The sequence below is a fragment of the Primulina tabacum genome, unplaced genomic scaffold (assembly GCF_025594145.1).
Source record: "Primulina tabacum isolate GXHZ01 unplaced genomic scaffold, ASM2559414v2 Contig434, whole genome shotgun sequence".
NCBI classification, from domain to species: domain Eukaryota; kingdom Viridiplantae; phylum Streptophyta; class Magnoliopsida; order Lamiales; family Gesneriaceae; genus Primulina; species Primulina tabacum.
Window position 1 is genome coordinate 29,594 of NW_027459747.1, and position 20,119 is coordinate 49,712.

Below are 20,119 nucleotides of genomic sequence, written 5' to 3' on the forward strand. Positions count from 1 at the left end.
GATCCATAAAGCATCTAGTGTTTATTCGTCGTCTCTCTAATTTGAATCCTGAATCCTTCTGCTGCGAGTCTATAAAAACTGATTCTTCTTTTCGTGCAACTGATACTACTGCATTTATGGGTAATTGCTCTTGATGATGGATTGAAATGACAAGTGTATAGGGTATAACCCCCATACCATTCTTCTTTGGTGAGCTTTGAGTCTATGAGCAATCATTATATCATGCTCCATTTTCTTCGATTGTGTGTTGGTCATGCATTGTTGATATTTTATAGAACTTGCATTTTTATACATGTCTTTGTTAACATCTTGTGATGGATTAGAGACATAAACAAATGATAAGGACATTAGGTTCAAGCCATTTTCTTTCACATCATCGGTGTCGTTCTTTGAGTCTACCTGGATTCATACACCCCTAATGAGCCAAGTTCGAGCCAGAGCCTTTTTTCTTAGAAAATAGCCACATTACAAGCATGATAAATTTTTTTGTTGGTTTTTCCTCTTTTTGAACCTTGAATTAGAGAATCATATAAATTTTTCGCATTTAGTATCATTTTGAAACAAGAAAGTACAAATTGTTGAGATTGAGTGATTCAATCTCGAAGTCGTTGTCTCAAAAACATCTTATGCATGAAAAAAAAGGGGAAAAGAAAAAGAAAAAATAGAAGAAAATGAAAAAAATGAAATGATGCTTCTACATTCTTTGATGTTATAATTAGATTGCAGATGCTGTTGTTATCGAATACAATTGTTTTTGTGAAAAGTGCGTATTTTTTCTTCAGTTCCATAAACCCTTTGTGCCTTCGTTCCTACCTGACCTCTAGCCACGGTACAACCCATTTACAGCCCTTGTTTGTGCATTTTAATCTATTCATTTGGTAGAAAGATGTGATATATTTGCAAATTTATGGTAAAAAATCTTCATTGTTTTGAAATGAGAGTTCCTTTGATACATATCCAGACACGTATGAGTGAAACGAGCGAACCTTGTGTGGAATGTTTGTACCCCATGCATTTTAATTCCTATACATTATGATGGAACTGATTGTTCACGATGTTGGTATGTTAGATGCTCAACGATTAAATTGTTCTGATGCATCAAAAAATTTACGGATAAGTAGATGAAGCAGAAGGAGGAAAAATAAGTGAGATAACGAATTGAACTCTTTTATGCTTGATGACAAGCGTGGTTTAGGTGTGAGAGACATTGATAGGCTCGTAATAGTTTATATTTTTTGTTGTCATATTTCCCATCGTTGTCACTTCACGTGCTTAATTGATACACTTTTGTGTTATTTTGTTGTAGGAGAAATTTTTCTGCTTTTGAGATAAATATAAGCTAAAGAAGGTGATTTTATAAAACAATTAAAATTGTCAATATGAACTTTGTGGAGGACTTGAAGTAGAAAAATTCTCAAGTGGGCTTTCCGCAAGGCGTGATCACGTCTTGTGACTATTCTTCAGCTGCCGGCATAACTGAATCTGAATTTCGAAAACTGTAAATATTGCATCAAATTTTAGACTTCTAATTAATGTCTTTGATTTGTGAAAAAATAATTGGAGAGAGATTTTTCTTATTTGGGAAAATAAAATAAGATAAAGTTTTATTCCATAAAAACTCTATCATATCTTTTGGTAGTATTTTTTGTACATTAGGTTGACCCAATAACTATCTATACGTGAATAAGAGAAGGAGGCATACAATTGAAAAATAGAATTCTCTCTTCTCCGTCACTCTCTTCAACGTGAAGAACAAAAAGAAGAGCAAGAATTTCCCATCTTCTCTCTACAACTCTAGGCTAAGTTTTTATTCTAACTCAAGGGATATTTTTACTATTTCAAATTATTACTGCGAGGCTTTTTGCACTTCAATTTAATATTCTTGTTTGTTCAAGTATTTGTTGGCTTATAATTTATTTATATGAAAGTTGTATATTGATTAATATAACAATTTAATGCAATATATAATTTTCTAATGTTATATATGAATTCAGTGATCCGCAATTATCATGAACGATTGGAATATGAGCAGCGATAGATTAGGTGTGTTGTGCTATCATAACACATTTAATCTAAATGAATCAACGAAGCTGGATCTATCAATTGCACCTATATCGGCTGTTAGATTTTAGGATTAAATGTTTTACAAAATGAAAATGCTATCTTTAATCAATATGAAAAGCTATCGTGTCCAGTTGATTATTGACAAGTTTTGACTGGATGATAGGTTTGGTCAATTAAATTAGGAAAACACAAGGATTTTAGTGGTTATCCCTATAATTCTAAGTTTAATTGCTTGGAACTGCATGAATAAATAATTTGTTAGCCAACGAACAATGATACAATTGAATAGTGGAACCCTCTTGAATCAGAATCTGGTAAAATTGAATTTCTTCTTTTAGTATACTCATTTTGGTTATTTAATTATTTTCAATTTATTATTTTTTCTTGCTAGCTAATTTTAGTTTTAATATTTTAATTAGCTCTTATCCGAAATTATCCCTCATTCTATTATATTTTCTCGAAAAAAATAAATCTATCGTTCTATGTGGATTCGACCCTACTCACTATTACACTCATTTTATTTTGAGAGTAAGAATTTAAGTTTGGTGGCTCAACGACAGCACACCAAAAAGAGATTCAATTTCAAAATTAATTGCCTTTTTCCTCGAGGTCTCTATTGAATTCAAATCCTCTTTAAAACTTTGAGATCCACTTTCTAACATGAAAATAATAAAATCAGGAGCAAATGATTTTTTTTACTATAGCTCTCTTGGTACGCCTAGGTTCAATCTCATAATAAAAAATTTCTTGTTCTATTGTTTCATATAACCTTTCAGAAGAATTTTTTTTTTCAAGATTTTTATGAAAAACCGTGCGTATCTAATGAAAATGTAATGACTATGATTTTGCCAAACAAGAATGATATGCACATCAATTAACAGTCTTAAACAACTAGGATTCACAATATCATAATGGATCTTTACTAATATTGTTGGAAGTTGCAAGATAGAGTTTTAGTTTTTAGACAAAAACTTGCGTGAGACGGTCTCACGGATCGTATTTTGTGAGACAGATCTCTTATTTGGGTCATTTATGCAAAAATATTACTTTTTAGGCTAAGAGTATTACTTTTTATTGTGAATATCAATATGATTGACTCGTCTCAAAGATAAAGATTCGTGAGACCGTCTCACAAGAGACCTACTCCAGTTTTTACTCGTTATTCAGTACATAAAAAAATTTATTTTCTTGTCGTCTTTAACAATACGTTGAGATCATTTAATAGTCATTACAACGTTGATGCTTTTACTGTAAATATATGCATTACAAGCCATTTCATTCCGTAAAAATTGGTCGCAATTTTTATTTCTTTGGAGATAGCATTCCCTTGTCAGAAGATGACGAGATTTTAATTAATTAAGCCATATTTTATTTTTTATTGTACGAATAAATCCATTAGATCTGATTTTTTTTTTCAACAAATTACTTTTTTTTTTTACAAAAATTGAATTTCTTATTACAGTGATCACAACTTTATTAGTTCATACCGTCAGTATTCTGATTGAAATTCTCTTACAATTAAAAAGAAAGAAATCAGATTAAGTTTCACTTTCCTAACTAAATAATCTATATTTTTTTCACTCTATAAATACCTACAAAATACATCACACCTCATAATCTTGTAATGAAAAATGAGATATTTGGGTATGGGAAGCTTCTTGTTCTTCCTCTATTCAATGGCTGTCGTCGTTCAATCAACTAGAATCGACTCATCCGTATGCGCCATCCTTTATCATTACCGAGTTTTCGTGTTCAACCATCTCTCTCAAGATCCGGGGCCGTTACAAACAAGTTGTTATTGCACAGATGGAGCTGTCGAGAGAAAAAATCTCAAGCGCGACCAATCTTTTTTCTGGGATCTTTGCAATCTTCCCGGGGATCCCAAGGCTTGTTTTTGCCATTTCGTGTGGGGGTCGAAACAAGTACGTTTCATATCATTTACTGATCCACTGGTTCCAACATGCCGTTCGAACAAATGCCTTTGGTATGCTCGTGATGATGGTGTGTATCTTCAAGATAAAAAAGTGAGAGATTGGGGAAATATAAGTACGGTTGCATGATATATCATATTGGAGCAATAGTGTGTGTTTCAATAAGAATATGGATATATGTTAGTGTTTGTTGTAATAAATTTATTCATGTTTTAAACTTAATAACATGATATTTGATTCGGAAAAATAGATCGAGTGTCACCATCATTCATTGAATATGAAGAACGCTTTGAACAACTCCTTGAATTTCTTCAAGTTGTTTGAGAGTCTTCTAAGCACTCCAAATCTCACAATTGATGATCTTGTGTAATTAAGTAAGATTTCATGGTATTTCATAGAACTTGGGTCGTGAAAAGAAATAAAAGTATTTTAACTAATAAATTTTTATAACTTGCTTATAAATTTTAAATGTTCTTCTCAAATTTTATAAACTATCATTTATCCAAAATACATATTATCAATTCACAAACATTTATAATATATATTTTTGAGAAAATTATTTCAAAATAAATTTTAAATATTTTTATATTAAAAAATTCTATAAATAAGAGATTTCTATTAAAAAAATTGTTGTTTTAATAGTAAAAACTACTTTGATAAATTTATTTTTAATGATAAACTTTATAATGTTTGCATTTATTAAAAAATTTATTCAATTAATTTTTTTTATATGTTCCAAAAAAAATCTTGATAAAAAAATAGGAATAGTTATATAAATATTGTTAATAAACAAATCATATTAAAAAATAGTAACACAAGATTTTTTTTAATATAAAATAAATTAGTTTAATGATTAAAACAAATTCCAAATTACATTTAAAAATTTTACCAAACACCCAAATAGAATTCCAAATCCATGGATTTAAAATCCAATTCCAATTCCAATTCCAATTCCAATTCCAAATCTTTTTTTTTTACTTGTCCAAACATATTGTTAGGGATCCCAAATGCCACTATTTATAGAGAATTTGTTCCATCATCGAATAAGCTTGAATTTAAATTGTGGTTTATCATGGTGGAATATTTTGAATTTCAAAATATGATAAACTTATCAAGATATAATTTTATTAAGTTAGAGTTTTGTACATCTAAATCTTTACAAATATGTGGCCAGTAGATAAGATAAAGTTTGTGCGTAATTAATCTTTTAATTATCATCATACAAGCCACTTAATTTGATAAGATTTTATAACTTAATAAATCTTTCCAACATTCTCTCACTTGGCCCATTTGCATCTCATCATCACCAAACGAGTAAACAAAATGAACGAATCATAGCAATAAGTCTCCTAAATGTGAGTATCATCTTCCATGAATTACGATGTATCATGCTTCTCAAACATAACGAATAAACCACCCTATGTTTATCCAGGTCCAAATTTAGTGATATTTCTCAAATTAATGAATGTGTACATCAACAAACAAATATGAGAAAAATATCATAACAAAGTTTCATTAATAATTGAATTTATTCCCCAAGATACAACTCCACTGTAAGAAAATATATCCAGATGTAGATTTTCTTGAATCAATACAACCAGCCTAGTCTGAATCAGAGTAACCAATCATTTACAAATTCTTAATTCGTCTGAAAATAAGCATGTAGTATTTGGTCCTTTGAAGATACCTCATCACTTTCTAGTGGTCCATACTTGGATTACTCTCATATCTCCCTAACATTTCAACTATATATATGCAATGTCAGGTCTAGTGCAAACATGAGCATACATCAAACTTCCAACAACAAAAGCATAATGAATGTTCTTAATTTGTTCCTTTTCAAAATCATTCTTTGGGCATTGATCCAAGTTGAATTTGACGCTGCTCACAACGGAAGCCATACTTGGTGAACAATCATTCGTCCAAAATCTATCTAATGTTTTTGGATTTAAATATCTTGAGATAATCCTAAGTTCCCTAGAGATCTATCTTTATATACCTAGATGTCAATGACATAATATGCATCACACATATCAAAGTTTTTTAGATAGAAATTGTTTCACCACATATAGAAATTAAATTCCTTATCGTTGGAAAAAGAAGGGAGCTGAAACAGCAACCATAAATCTCGAATTTAAGGCATGGAAATGATATATAATGGCTATTAATATGTATGTTACAAAGCTTATAGCATTAAGGTGGCTGAAATTATTTGACAATATCGTTCAAGAATTCGAATTTAGGTGGTGGTACAAGGGTTACATGGCTTGAAGACCTTCTTTGGTGTGGTTCTTTCATGCACAAGTAGAGACATTTATAAGATGCATGGAAGGTTGAGATTCAACTATCATAATTATCATTAACTAACCTTTTTATGGTCATAAATTTTTCATTATTTGGCTGCATAATGGCTAGTTAAAAGAGGCTAATCAAATATAAACTAAAGGCCAAATCCTCAAATGCTTATAATTTTATCAAAGTTCCAGGTACGAAGATTTCCTGTAATGACGTTTTTTAACTAATCATGCCAATATTTTTGGAAGGGAATGACTCTAAGTTGTGTCAAAATTGATAAATTTTACATGCTTTATTTTTTAGTTTGTTTTTTTAAATTTATATATACTTTTCTATTTATAAGTTTTTATCCAATGCATATATCTATTACTTTATTAGATTCTTGCATGATAAAGACAATGATTTTCATGGAATAGATTGATTTAATTATTACCTACTACTACGAGAATTTTTTTATTTCGATGTCTAAGTGTTAAATAACGCCGGTGTCGTACGCTCCAGTCACGGGACGTGACATCGGCACTCTTCACGACTATGTTAGCGAACCATGCTACTTATTCATTATTATTTGAATCCATGTAGTTGACGGTTAATTAGCTGTTTTGGAATAATGCCAGTGATTCATAATTGCGTCATATCCAACAAAATAACGTAACCCATGATTATATATTATTTATTTAATCAGTATTACAATATTTAATTGTTTAGAATACTTATTTATCGTGTGAGCAAATTTAATATAGGACAAGAATATTAAAAAGCTAATAATTTAATAAATAAATTTTTCGGGAAGAATATTATTTTGTTTCTAAATTTAATTTTCAGTGACATTCACCATGCCTATTCATAAGTTTTATCCTATACATATATATTTGGGTCACATGAAACTAAGCAATGCTCAAATTAAGCAGCTCCAAATACTAAAATTTATGATAGTAACTAAGGGTGAGTCTATGATACATTCATAGTAGATCTCTTGGTATGTTTGTATAAGATAATCAATTGATGGACCTTATATTTTTTGTTTTCAAATGAGACGATCGGCTAATCATCTTATATAAAACAAAAACCGAGATATTTACTTTCGGTGTATATATAGACTCACCCATTAATTAATCATCAAACATCAATATTCACAGAAAGCGAATTTGAAAACATTCTATGGCAAAAATGCATTCACAGAACTTCCATGCTCAAGTTCGATCAATACATTATATTTAGCGAGTCCTGTACCATACATAAAGAATGTCCCATGTGTTTGAGAAAAAGCCAAAATATGCATCTCTAAAAGTCTTGCTAAAGATTATTGTGATGCAGATCACTAAGAATTATGTTGCATATCCTGCAGCCAAGAACGCAAAAAAACCAATCAACTTCGTGCTGTCCGGAATTTCACCGGAGAGAGTTCCATGAGAAATCAAGAGATTCCAACTGCGACATGTTACCAATGGTTTCAGGAATCGATCCTTGCAGGCGATTCTGTGACAGATTGAGTTATCTTAATACCACCAACCTTGTCAACTCCTCGGGGATCTCTCTTGAAAAGTTGTTCTTTGATAGGTCGATAGTTGTAACTAAGAAAAGAGTGGAGTCGTAATGCAATACATTTCCTTTTGCATGGACAAATGCGCTATCTAATAAAAAGAAGACCAAGAGAAACTCTCAAAGACTCTTTTTTCTTGATTTTTCAGCCGTCCATTGGTAGTCATCACAGTGAAATTATTGAAACAATGAGTTAATATCCCAGAGAGATTATTGTCTGACAAATCCAATATTTGAAGAGAGCTTAGGTGGTAGAGTTGTGGAAGCAGTTTTCGACTCAACTTATTTGAGCGTAAAATGAGAATTCTCAAATTTGGCAAGCGTGTTCCCAACAATTCCGGTACATCTCCGACAAATTCGTTGTAGGAAAGATCGATTTTGACTAATTGTGAGCAATTTTACAATGAAGAAGATATTTGTCTAGAGAAACTTTTATTAAACAACTTCAATGATGATAATGAACAAAGAAGTCCTAATGATTTTGTGATGGTGCCTGACATCTTATTGTTTTCGAGATTCAAGTAGCGTAACATTTCAATCTTCATGAGACAATATGGTATTTTTCTATATAATTTGTTTCCTTCTAAATTAAGAACCTCGAGCGACGACGAACCACAAAGGGCTTGTGTTATCCCTCCTGAAAATGAATTGTTTGAGAGATCTAGCGATTAAATTTGTCCTACTCTCAAGGCAGTGGGCCACTGAATCTGTTTGAACTCAAGAGTGTGTGCAGGGGAAAACCATTTTTCAAATCAGTAATATTGCCATAAAGCTGATTATGAGAAAGATCCAGTGACACACCAACTGACCAAAACAAACTAGTAATATGATCAGAGATTAGTCTAGCACCAGAAAAGTCGAGAACTTCATTGGGCTCCTTTTATGTCTCGAGCCATATGGGTATCTGATCAGTGCCTAAGCTCCACGATTGGGCCAACTTTCAAAGTAAAATTGTTCCCGGAAGCTTCAACAATTGTTAATTTTGTAAGATTTGAAAAATGGTTTTCCTTAACAATCCCTTCCATTGGCGTGTTGCTGGATCTTTCTCGTAATCAACTTTATGGGAATATTACTGATTTGAAAAATGGTTTTCCCCTGAACACATTCTTGAGTTCAAACAGATTCAGTGGCCCACCGCCTCAAGTAGGAAAAATTTAATCGCTAGATCTCTCAAACAATTCATTTTCAGGAGGGATAACACAAGCCCTTTGTGTTTCGTCGTTGCTCAAAGTTCGCAATTTAGAAGGAAACAAATTATCTGGAAAAATACCAGATTGTCTCATGAAGTTTGAGATGTTACACGACTTGAATCTAGGAAACAATAAGATGTCAGGCACTATCCCAAAATCCATAGGACTTCTTAGTTCATTATCATCATTGAAGTTGTATAATAACAGTTTCTCTAGACAAATATCTTCTTCATTGCAAAATTGCTCACAATTAGTCAAAATCGATCTTTCTTACAACGAATTTGTTGGAGATGTATCGGAATGGTTGGGAACACGCTTGCCAAATTTGAGAATTCTCATATTACGCTCAAATAAGTTGAGTCGAAAACTGCTTACACAACTCTACCACCTGAGCTCTCTTCAAATATTGGATTTGTCAAACAATAATCTATCTGGTATATTACCTCATTGTTTCAATATTTCACTGTGATGACTACCAATATACGGGTGGAAAAAAAAAGTCTTTTCCAATTATATCACGCAAGTGACCGGAAAGTTGGTTGTGCTGAAGTTGTAGTGTCTTCATAGCTGCTATGTCACAGTTAGGCATGCTTCCAAGTATATATTGTATTTCTCCCTCCAATTTATTATAGGATAAGTCCAAGTTTTGCAGATCGCACATGATTACTGCGATTTTTTGTGATATTTTTCCCGAAAGCTGATTGATGGATAAATCGAGGAATTTTAGGGAGGTTAGATTGGCTATGGATTCAGAAATCGTTCCATGCAAAAAGTTTTGTCCCATGTTTGCAAACTCAAGACTGTTGCACAGGTAAACCCAATTTGGTATGGCTGTATCGAATCTATTCCATGAAAGATCAATGTGCTGAAGCTTAGTGATGTTGCTACTATTTGGTATAGGACCGCTAAAATCACACCCTCTTACATTTAGAAAAGTAAGCTCTCGAGTTGGAAAATCCAAGTTGGAATGGTAGCATTTCGAAAACTATTGATGGAAAGATCAAGAACCGTGAGAGAAGAAAGGTTTACATGATCTAAAGGAGCAATCATACCAAGACTGCAAGATCGAAAATTTAGCTCAACTAAAGAAGGGAGTGTATTTATAACCTGCAACCAATTTGTAGCTATGGCGAGATCCACTTTACTCATGTCTAGGTGCTCCAGACACGAAAGATGAGACAACCAATCAAGACTATCAACCTCCAATAGATGGTAAAGAATGGTTCCTTGAAATCCTGAGTCAGATAAATCAAGATAAACCAAGCTTGCGAATGACCCAATAAAGGTTGGGATCATGGTTCGCAATATCGGTATCGTTCCGGCAGTTCCATAACCAGAACTTCAATGGCCGATACAAATTTCCTACCTGGAAAGGATGGTGCTCTGAAGCTCCGATAATCACTGCGATAACGGTAGAACGGCCGTTATATAGGAAAGTAACGGATTTTGGCTATAATCGGAGAGGAACGGCCGATTTACCCCATTTTCCTAATTTTGCACTAATTTTTCCGCCATGTATGTCGGAGAAAGGTGTGTGTGTGGGAGGGTTTATTTTGTAGGCATTGCCCGCACGATATGATGGACGGTCAAGATTTGCCCATATATATGTAGGACCTATTTTTTTTTTGAAATTGTATGCGTGACAAGATCTTACCTGTTGAAATGAAATGAAAGTAGTGCCCACGTTGATAGAATCTCATTAACCGGGTGGGAGAGAGTAAGATTTGGACGCCAGGGGGAGAGAGAAATGAGGGCCAACTTTTTTCTTTTGGTTTTCTTTTCCCCTTTCTCTCTTCAAATTTTTATGATTAAAAAACATGATATCAATAATTTTGAAAATGATTAGGGATCAACTAACAATTTTGATAAATATGTTAACAAATATTTAAATAATTCTATTTTATCTTTCAAAGCTTTTACTCAACTAATTTTTTTTTAAAAAAAACATTGATTTATTCGAAATTAAAATTGAATGTATCCATTTATGAAATGTGGGTAAACTAGTTTTGATATATATATTATCTATATTATTCTATACTATATTATTAAATTTGAGATACTTAGAGTAACTATCTTTTAATATCATTGCCTATTTTAATGTCATCGATTGTAAAATATTGATTTTAGTCGAAGTATTTTAATTGATGTTAGATAATATATAACTCTAAAATAAGCTTTGAAGAAATTTGATTCCAATTTAGGTTAACATATTTACATCCAATTGAAATTTGTTCAAAAGTTTAATTGATTATAACCCAAAACTTTCTTGATAGTATATTTCAATTTTGAGAGGGTTGTGAAAATTTCGATATATAACAAAGATATTATCCGTGATTCAATAACGTGTAGTAAATAAAATTTAAAAAATATATTTACTATCTTGTTTTCATCAAATAATCTATTTAAATGATATTTATTTTGACTCACACATTTTTAAATATTTTTTCAAAATTTTCAATTTATATTAATTTTAAAAAATATCCACATCGTGACCGTTCCGTGAAATGTCATGAGAACTGGAACGGTGATTTCCACGACGGTCTCCGCGACCGCGATTGCGAACCATGGTTGGGATTCTTCCTCCAAAATAATTATGGCTCAAGTCAAGAAGCCTAAGATGTTTCAAACTGCGCAAATGCAATATAATTGTTGCTAATAGATAGTACTCTTATTGCGTAAAATTTTGCTATACTAATTAAAACTAAATGATATTTGGACAACATTAGCATTAAAAAGAAGTTTATGATTTAATCATAACAGCTAAATGTGGATTGTGAATGTCATTTATGGTATTTCTTGTATCGTAGGGTGTGAGAATCGTGGGCAAAAAATTGTATGAGATGATCTCATGGGTCGTATTTTGTGAGATGGATATATTTGGGTCATCCATGAAAAATTATTACTTTTTATTGTGAATATCGATAGGGTTGACCCATCTCACAGATAAAAATTCGTCGTCTCACAAGAGACCTACTAATCGTGTGGGTGTACCACATCACTTGGCTGGTGAACTCGGTAATTGCCATGTTTGGGGAAATCAAAGCGTGGAATACGGGTGATCTATATTTGTTTTCCAATACATGGATTGAGTTTTTGTTCGTTTCGCGATGCACCTAATTAAAGAAAATTAATATCTAAATATATAGCACATCCATAACGTAAAGAAATTCCCCAAAAGGGATAGGCAACGGTTTTAGTGACGGTTTGGTGGTCTATAACCGGAAGTCGTGTCGCCTTCTATTAGCGACGGTTTCTCAATAACCATTACAAATTAGCGACGGTTTTTGATAAACCGGCTTACTTTAGTAGGCGACGGTTTTATTAAAAACCGTCGACAAAAACCGTCGCTATAATATCGATGGTTTATCTTATAACCGTCGCTAATCCAACCGTTTTTTGTACCGAAAAGAAATGGAAAAAGAAACGAAAAGAGAAGTTGGAGAACTGATGAAAATGTGCCACCATGCCCGCTACATGTCCACTAACTCTCCTGGGTTGTCTAAAATCATTACCAGTCCTCCTTGCTGAAGCATCTCTAAAAATGGTGGCATTTCTACGTTAACACGTCAACTTCGAACTAGTAACTCAGTTTCCTTTTCTCGTTCCTTTTTTATTTGGCATTTGAATAGAGTCAAGAGCGATTTCTTTACTTTTTTTTAATGCACCAAATAAAACTTTAAATACAACAAATTCGGATTTTATGTAAAATTTTAACAAAAACTTTCATCAGTTAAGAACATATTAAATTTAAAATTTGGTTTGCTACATACTATTTTTTGCACAAAATTTGTGTAGATGCGGATTTTCAGGTGCAATCATTAATACAAGAAATTTTTTTTTTTTTTTTGGCGTAAACAGTGTAGTTAAAGTCTGCTCAAAGACAACAGATAAAAATCGTTGTCTGTCTACTGCAAAATCATTGTCTTGACTTAGAAAGAAACGGTTTTGCAAAACCATTGTATTTGATTTAGAAGACTACGATTTTAATTCGTTACAAAACTTTAAAAATTGTGAACATTAAATTTGACTGTTATTTGTAATATTCCAAGCTAATATGAAAGCAAAAACAAGGGAATTGAAAAAAAAATGATGCTGGAAAAAATAAAATTCTTATCATTCACAAGGAATCTAAAATGAACATGAAAACACAATGAGAGTTTCTTGAAATCTATATATATATAAAAGCAGAGTTTTGCTTAAAATAGAAAGTTCCCGTCAAAATGACAATGCTAAAAAAAAAGATATAGATATAATTAATCTCGAAATAGGTATACTGCAATAAATGATAACTTCAATTATTATTTGCATTGATTATATCAATTCTTTTTCTTTTACTAATTCAAATTTGAATTTTATTATTTTTATATCAATTTAAATGTAACTTATTATTTTCTTTACCAAGAGGCTACAATTTTTTTCCAATTTTTTTTTTTTGATATAGATGTATTATTTATATTTTCTTTATTTTATGGGGTTCACACATATATGAAATAATCAAGCGTCCGATCATGAAAAGAGTGAAAAATATTTTCAAATAATGTCATATATATATATATATATATATAAACATAGTTTTTGTTCTATTTAAAAAGTTTCCGCCAACACTAATATGCTATAAAAGAAAAATAGTTGATAATTATTAATATATTGACCTATCATATTAAATATTAGAAAAAAATAAGAAATAAATATGTAATGAAATGTGATTTTTTTTCAATTTATTTTTTAAAATTTAAATTTAAATTTGATGTTCTTTGAAAAGATAAACTACATTTAAGTATTTGCATAGATTACATCATTCTATTTAATTCCAATTATGTTTTTAAGTTGTATGTTATTTTTATAGGGTTAATTTTTACTACTCTATATCATATTAAATAAAATATCAAATTTTAATATAATATTAAGTTTTTCAACTATTTTAAAAAATGTCATTAATTTTTGGTATATTAATTGTCTGTGAAATGTTATTATTATTATATATCTTAATAGAACTTTAATAAATGTATCTTAATAAAAATTTAATTTAAATATTTTTAACATTTTCAAAAATTAAATAAATTTATTCATCTAAATAAGTGACATAAAAATTAAATTTTCAAAAAAATATTTATTTATTATTTAAAATTTTGATAAACAAATAATATATGATTTTTTAAATATTTTTTATTTATTAATAACAGTTTCACTTAAACAAAATAAATAAGTCAATTTAATGACATAATATTGTTATCATCATTTGAGTGTTATCTCAAATGACATAAATATTTTGATATGATAACTTTTTATAATAATATTTAAAATTTAAATATATTCATTATATTATATTAATTATTTTAAATAATTATTCAAACATTCATACTTACTAATTTTAATCATTAATTATATAACTCAACACTCTGTGCATCGCACGGGTGAAATGCTAGTTGAATGATAAAGAAGACAAAATAGTGGAAATGCTAAATTGAGAAGCCAATAAATGAAACAAGCCAAAAACTTATGTGAGACGGTCTCACGGGTCGTATTTTGTGAGACGGTCTCTTATTTGGGTCACCATAAAAAAATATTACTTTTTATGCTTATAATATTACTTTTTATTGTGAATATAGTTATGGTTGACCCGTCTCACAGATAAATATTCGTGAGACCGTCTGTCTCACCAGAGATCTACTCATGAAACTACTAGGACGACAAACTAGAAATAAAAAGAATTTGAACATTGAAAATTGAAATTTTCAATAATTGCTCGATAATTTTTTAGTTTGACGTTTTGTTTGTTTGTGTTGATTCTCCCCTTGTTTTGTTCATTCCCCACTCACGGGTTCTACTTCACACGATCTTCATCGGTTTGTTTCATCGTACCCGTGCAGGCAGTGCCTGCACGGGCAATGAACGGCCCGGATCACTCCACATGAGTGATCCGGGCCCACCTCCATGTAAAGAAAAAAAAAAAATTTGGCTCGAAAAAATCCGAGCCGTTGGATCGACCCCTGCAGGCAGTGCCCGCAGGGGTAGGGTCGACCGAACCATCTTCACCCACTTCACCAGTTTGAGTATTTTCTAGTTGTCAGACCAATTCAAATTATTTGAATAATTGATGAGCCTCCTCCATTTAATTGTCAACTAATCCATCTTCTTGGGCTTTTGCCAAAATAATTTTAGCTCAAAACTATTTTTGTCTTATGTATAGAAACCTCAATTTACATCAAGAGATCTGCATATAATTTCATTTTTATGCGATTTATATATGAAAATCGTGCAAACAAATATATGGTAAGATACAATACATATATAATATATTAAAATTATGTTTCTTTTAGCATTAGCATTACACGTGGATGATATTTTTTAAAAAAGAAAAAGAAAAGAGAGATTGTATCGTTTAAAATATTTGAGTTTCAAGCTTTATGCATAATACAACTTCTATCAAGACAAGGGCATGCCTTGCGACCACCTTCACACTAGCGCACCACCCGATCAAATTTTGGCACCATCACGACTTGAACTCGAACCAATTGACTTTTAACATGCATATGAGTTTCGAACCACTATTACCCTCGTCATAGCAGTAGATGACATTTTTCTTCGCTGCTCGACATTGTTAAGGGAGTTCTCTAACTACCTTTGTGTTTTTATTGTTTTAGTTGAGCATCTAATTTTTGTATCATTGAGGACAATATTAGATATAGGTGAGTGATAGGGTATATAGTTTCTAGTTTCCAATTTCTTATGTATTTTGATTTCATTTTTTGTTTCAAAAATAAAAATACAAAAAATAGATAGTGAAATTTTTTTGGTCCAAAAAATATCTAATGCTCATTTGTTATCTCTATCTTCTGAATCACAAATACTTCCAATATGAGTCTATGAAAAATTGATGTTTTTTTTTGTGTGCATTGATGTTGCATTCTTACTATTGCATTATGGATAGTTTCTCTTAATGATCGATTGAAAGGCAAGTGTATGAGTTCTAACACATATACCATTTTTTTTCAGTGAGCTTTGAGACTACGAACAATCATTATATAACGCTCTGTTCTTTTATTATGCGTTGGTCATGCGTAGTTGATTTTTCTAGAAATTGCATTGTTATACAAGCTTTTGTTAACACTTTGTGGTGAATTATGTGCATAAAAAAATAATAAGGGTATTAGGTTAAACCATTTTCTTTTTCATCATTGTGTTGTTCTTGCTAGCCTACCCTGATTCATAGGCAGCTTGTGAGCCAAGTTTAAAGCTAAGCCTTTTCTTTAGAAAGTAACCACACTAGAAGCCAGGATAAATCCTTTTTGTTGATTATTCTTCCTTTTTTATTCTTAAATTGGACAATCATGTAAACTTTTCACATAAGCATCATTTTTCTCCAAGACAATGTGAATTATTGGGATTTAGTTATCCAAGCACGAATTTTTACAATAATCGTCTCGATCTTAAAAAAACACGATGAAAACAAAAAACAAAAAAATAGATATATAAAAAAAAGAGAAAAAAAAAAGGGAAAAGAAGTGCTAAAGAAAAGAAGAGCACGAAGAAGAAAAGTGCTATTATATTTTATAATGAGCTTGAAGAGTTTTTGTTGTCACCAGGATACAACTTTTTTTTTTTTTGAAAAATGTGGTATCATTTCTCCAATTCCATTGCTCATTGTCTCATTTTATCCTACCTTACCTCTAGCCATAATACAACCCGTTTACAGTCCTTTTTTATTATGCATTTTAATACATTCATTTGGTAGAAGAGACTTGATATATTTGCAAGTCTGAGTTATTTGATACATCTCTCAAACACTTATTAGATATTAATATGAACATTATCATCTGATTTATTTTAGAAAAAATAATAATTTTGTCTGGCTCACTTTATGTTTATTATAGCTCACTTTGCTCGTAATGTTTCCCCTGAGTTGTTCGATAGAAATTTGTTATCTTCTGTTGTTTTGTACCCGTTATTGGTATAATAGAGATTTCTTTTGGTGGACTTCGGTCGCATGATTTTTCTGTAATTTGGGTTTTGCAAGTAAAAATTCTTGCGTCGTTTTTCATATGTTTATTGTCATTATTTATATAAATATCGTGGAAATAATTTGATCCAAAGTTATTGTTAGGAAAAGAATCAACATTTCCGCTCTACGAGAAGAAATTTAATTTGGCTATCTTTTCCATCCGAATCTTACTCAGACAGAACGAAAGGTTATGAAGCAGCAAGTCGTTCGGAATGTGAGGGGAGCTTTAAAGAATCACAAATTACAAGTTCAGATATTGGCAGCGGTGGATGCCTTCATGTCTAAGGGATCTAAAGGCTCTAGTAGCAGTGGTAATAGGAAGAAAACTTAATATTTTCGTGTAAGAGTGTACACACGTTGAGTTGGCTTTGAGTCGGAAGACATATCATGTTTGAGCTCGACTCGATTCGTAATTTTGTTGAAGCTCTAGCTCCTTCAAGTCCTCAATTGTTATTCCTGATAGACACAAAAGGAGTTCCAAGGAATCTTTGATGACTAAAATCTTTCCATAATGTTTTCATTATTATGGATTTGGATCCTCTACTGTGTTGAAAAAGCAAAATTTGGTGCTGTGTTTTTTTTTACGCGAGATGATCACGTGATCATCTTGTGAACATCACACCATTTGAAATAAATTTAAAAGGTTGTCAAATTAAACGAGATGATAATGTGATCATCTCGTGTAAAAAATACACTTCACCAAATGCTGTGTTTTTTACACGGTAGAAGATCCAAATTCCATTATTATACCATCTATCTCATAAAAAACATCTTTTTCAACTCGCACTAATTGTTGACTTGTGAGCGCCTGCCAAGCTACGCTATGGGTTACTTAATTGGTGAAGTCAAAAACATCTTTTTCAACTCATTACAAATAATAATTAATGCTTGTTTTCTTGTTGGAATTGAAATGTTTCAAGAGGTTAGGTTTTCATGAACTAGTCATTTATTACATTTTCACTCAACTTCAACGTAATTTTATTATAAGATTCTTAAATAAAACAATAAGAATTTTAGTAGATCTATTCTGACGGGTCAACCATGTTTATATTTATAATAATAAGTAATATTTTTAGTATTAAAAGTAATATTTTTTTCATGAGTGATCCAAATAGGAGATATGTCTCACAAAATTGACTCGTGAGACGGTTTCACACAAGTTTTTGAGCAAGAATCTTAATTCAACATTTCTATGTCATATTTTGATTAGGTAATTTGCATCCTTCGTGCTTTGGAATTTAGATTGATATTGGATGTTACAATTAACGAACAATCAATAATTCAAAATTTTATAATTTCTATTCTTATTATTTGAACATATATATAAAAAAAACATGTTAATTAAGACAAATGGTTAATCATACAAAAGGATTTGTAGTAAAGAAGAGGACGAGGTCCAATCAGTGGATTAGCTAAATATTAAATATTCCCATTATTTTTCTTTAGATTTTCTTTAATTAGCACTCATCCCTTATCTTATGGGCACCAAATTACTTGTCCATATCATCCATATATGCCCAATAAAGTTTTAGAATATATATTATTAAATTAATTTAATGGAAAAAGGATAATATATACATAAGCTAGTGATAGTTTTTATAGTGCTATGTGATGCATGATATGGCAACATGTCTAAAATATTTTTATAATGAGAACGGTGATCGAACCAATTTATTTTGTCAAAACGATTCAATTGGACGGTCAGATCGAAAAACTGTTATATTATATAAAATAATACTATAATTAGTATATAATATATTTAAAATTTTAAAATCTTAAATATGTATATAAATAATAAAAATATATTTATCAAAATTTAAAATCTAAAAAACATGCATATAATCAAATATAATAATATATATTATTTAAACAAAAAAATCAAAATAAGCTCTAATATTTTTAAAATAATCTTTTTAACAAAATTTAAATCTAAATAATCATATATATAACTAAAAATATAATTTAAATATAAGAAATATTTTTTAAAAAAATTAAGAAAATATTCAAATTCTTAAAAAAAATTAAAAAAATGGTGAACCGGTCAGATTGATTTATAACTGGTTCACATGTCCGACCGATTCTTGACTGTTCCGACCGGTTTGATCGTCAAAACGGTTTTTAAACTAGGTTCAGATCGGACACGTGGTCGGTTCCTGATCAAACCGGTTGAATCGGACTGTCCGGTTCAATTTTAAAATCAATGTAAATAAGCTCGAGAAACAAAAAAAAAGGAAAAATAGTTTTTTTGGTTTTGTATGTTTGTCTCTTTATAATTTTAGTATGTTATAGTATCAAATTTCAGTTTTAGAACGCTTTTTTGTTTTTTTTGCAATTTCAATCACCTTGAGAAACAAAAAAAAAGAAAAAATAGTTTTTTTGGTTTTGTATGTTTGTCTCTTTATAATTTCAGTATGTTATAGTATCAAATTTCAGTTTTAGAACGCTTTCTTTGTTTTTTTGGCAATTTCAATCTCTTTCCGACATTACGCTAAAATGAAATATATGCAACGCTGATGTGTCGTTGCTGTGTGTAGTGTCATATAATTACACTTATGCTGAGAAAAAACTAAAATTGGCCAAAATCGGTATGTGCGTGATTAAAATGAAATTTAATAATGTAGAAAACTAAAATGACAAAATTACAATATCAAAAATATAATTTTCCCACAAATCTCATAACTTTCAAACTTCCCAAAGAGAATATATAAATTAATGAACTTGCTTATATTTGGCTCTTGAATTGACCACAACTTGCAATTAAATAAACATTTCTCTATTGACTTTGTGCTCATAAGATGCTATTGTTTTTGTTTCAAAAAAATAAGATTCTATTGTTTTTAGTATGTGTTGAATTAAATTTAATTGAGTACACGACTCATATTCTTGGAATTTTAAAAACTTGACATGAGAGGTTTTTGAGTATCAAATTAAAATAGCCTTTGACTAAAGAATATGTGTGCAAGGAAAAATTCAAAATATTATTATTATTTTACTTTAAACATATATTCATATTAAATGTTGCATGTATTTATCTATTTATACCTATATGTATAAGACAAAAACGTGTGTGAGACGATCTCACAGATCGTATTTGT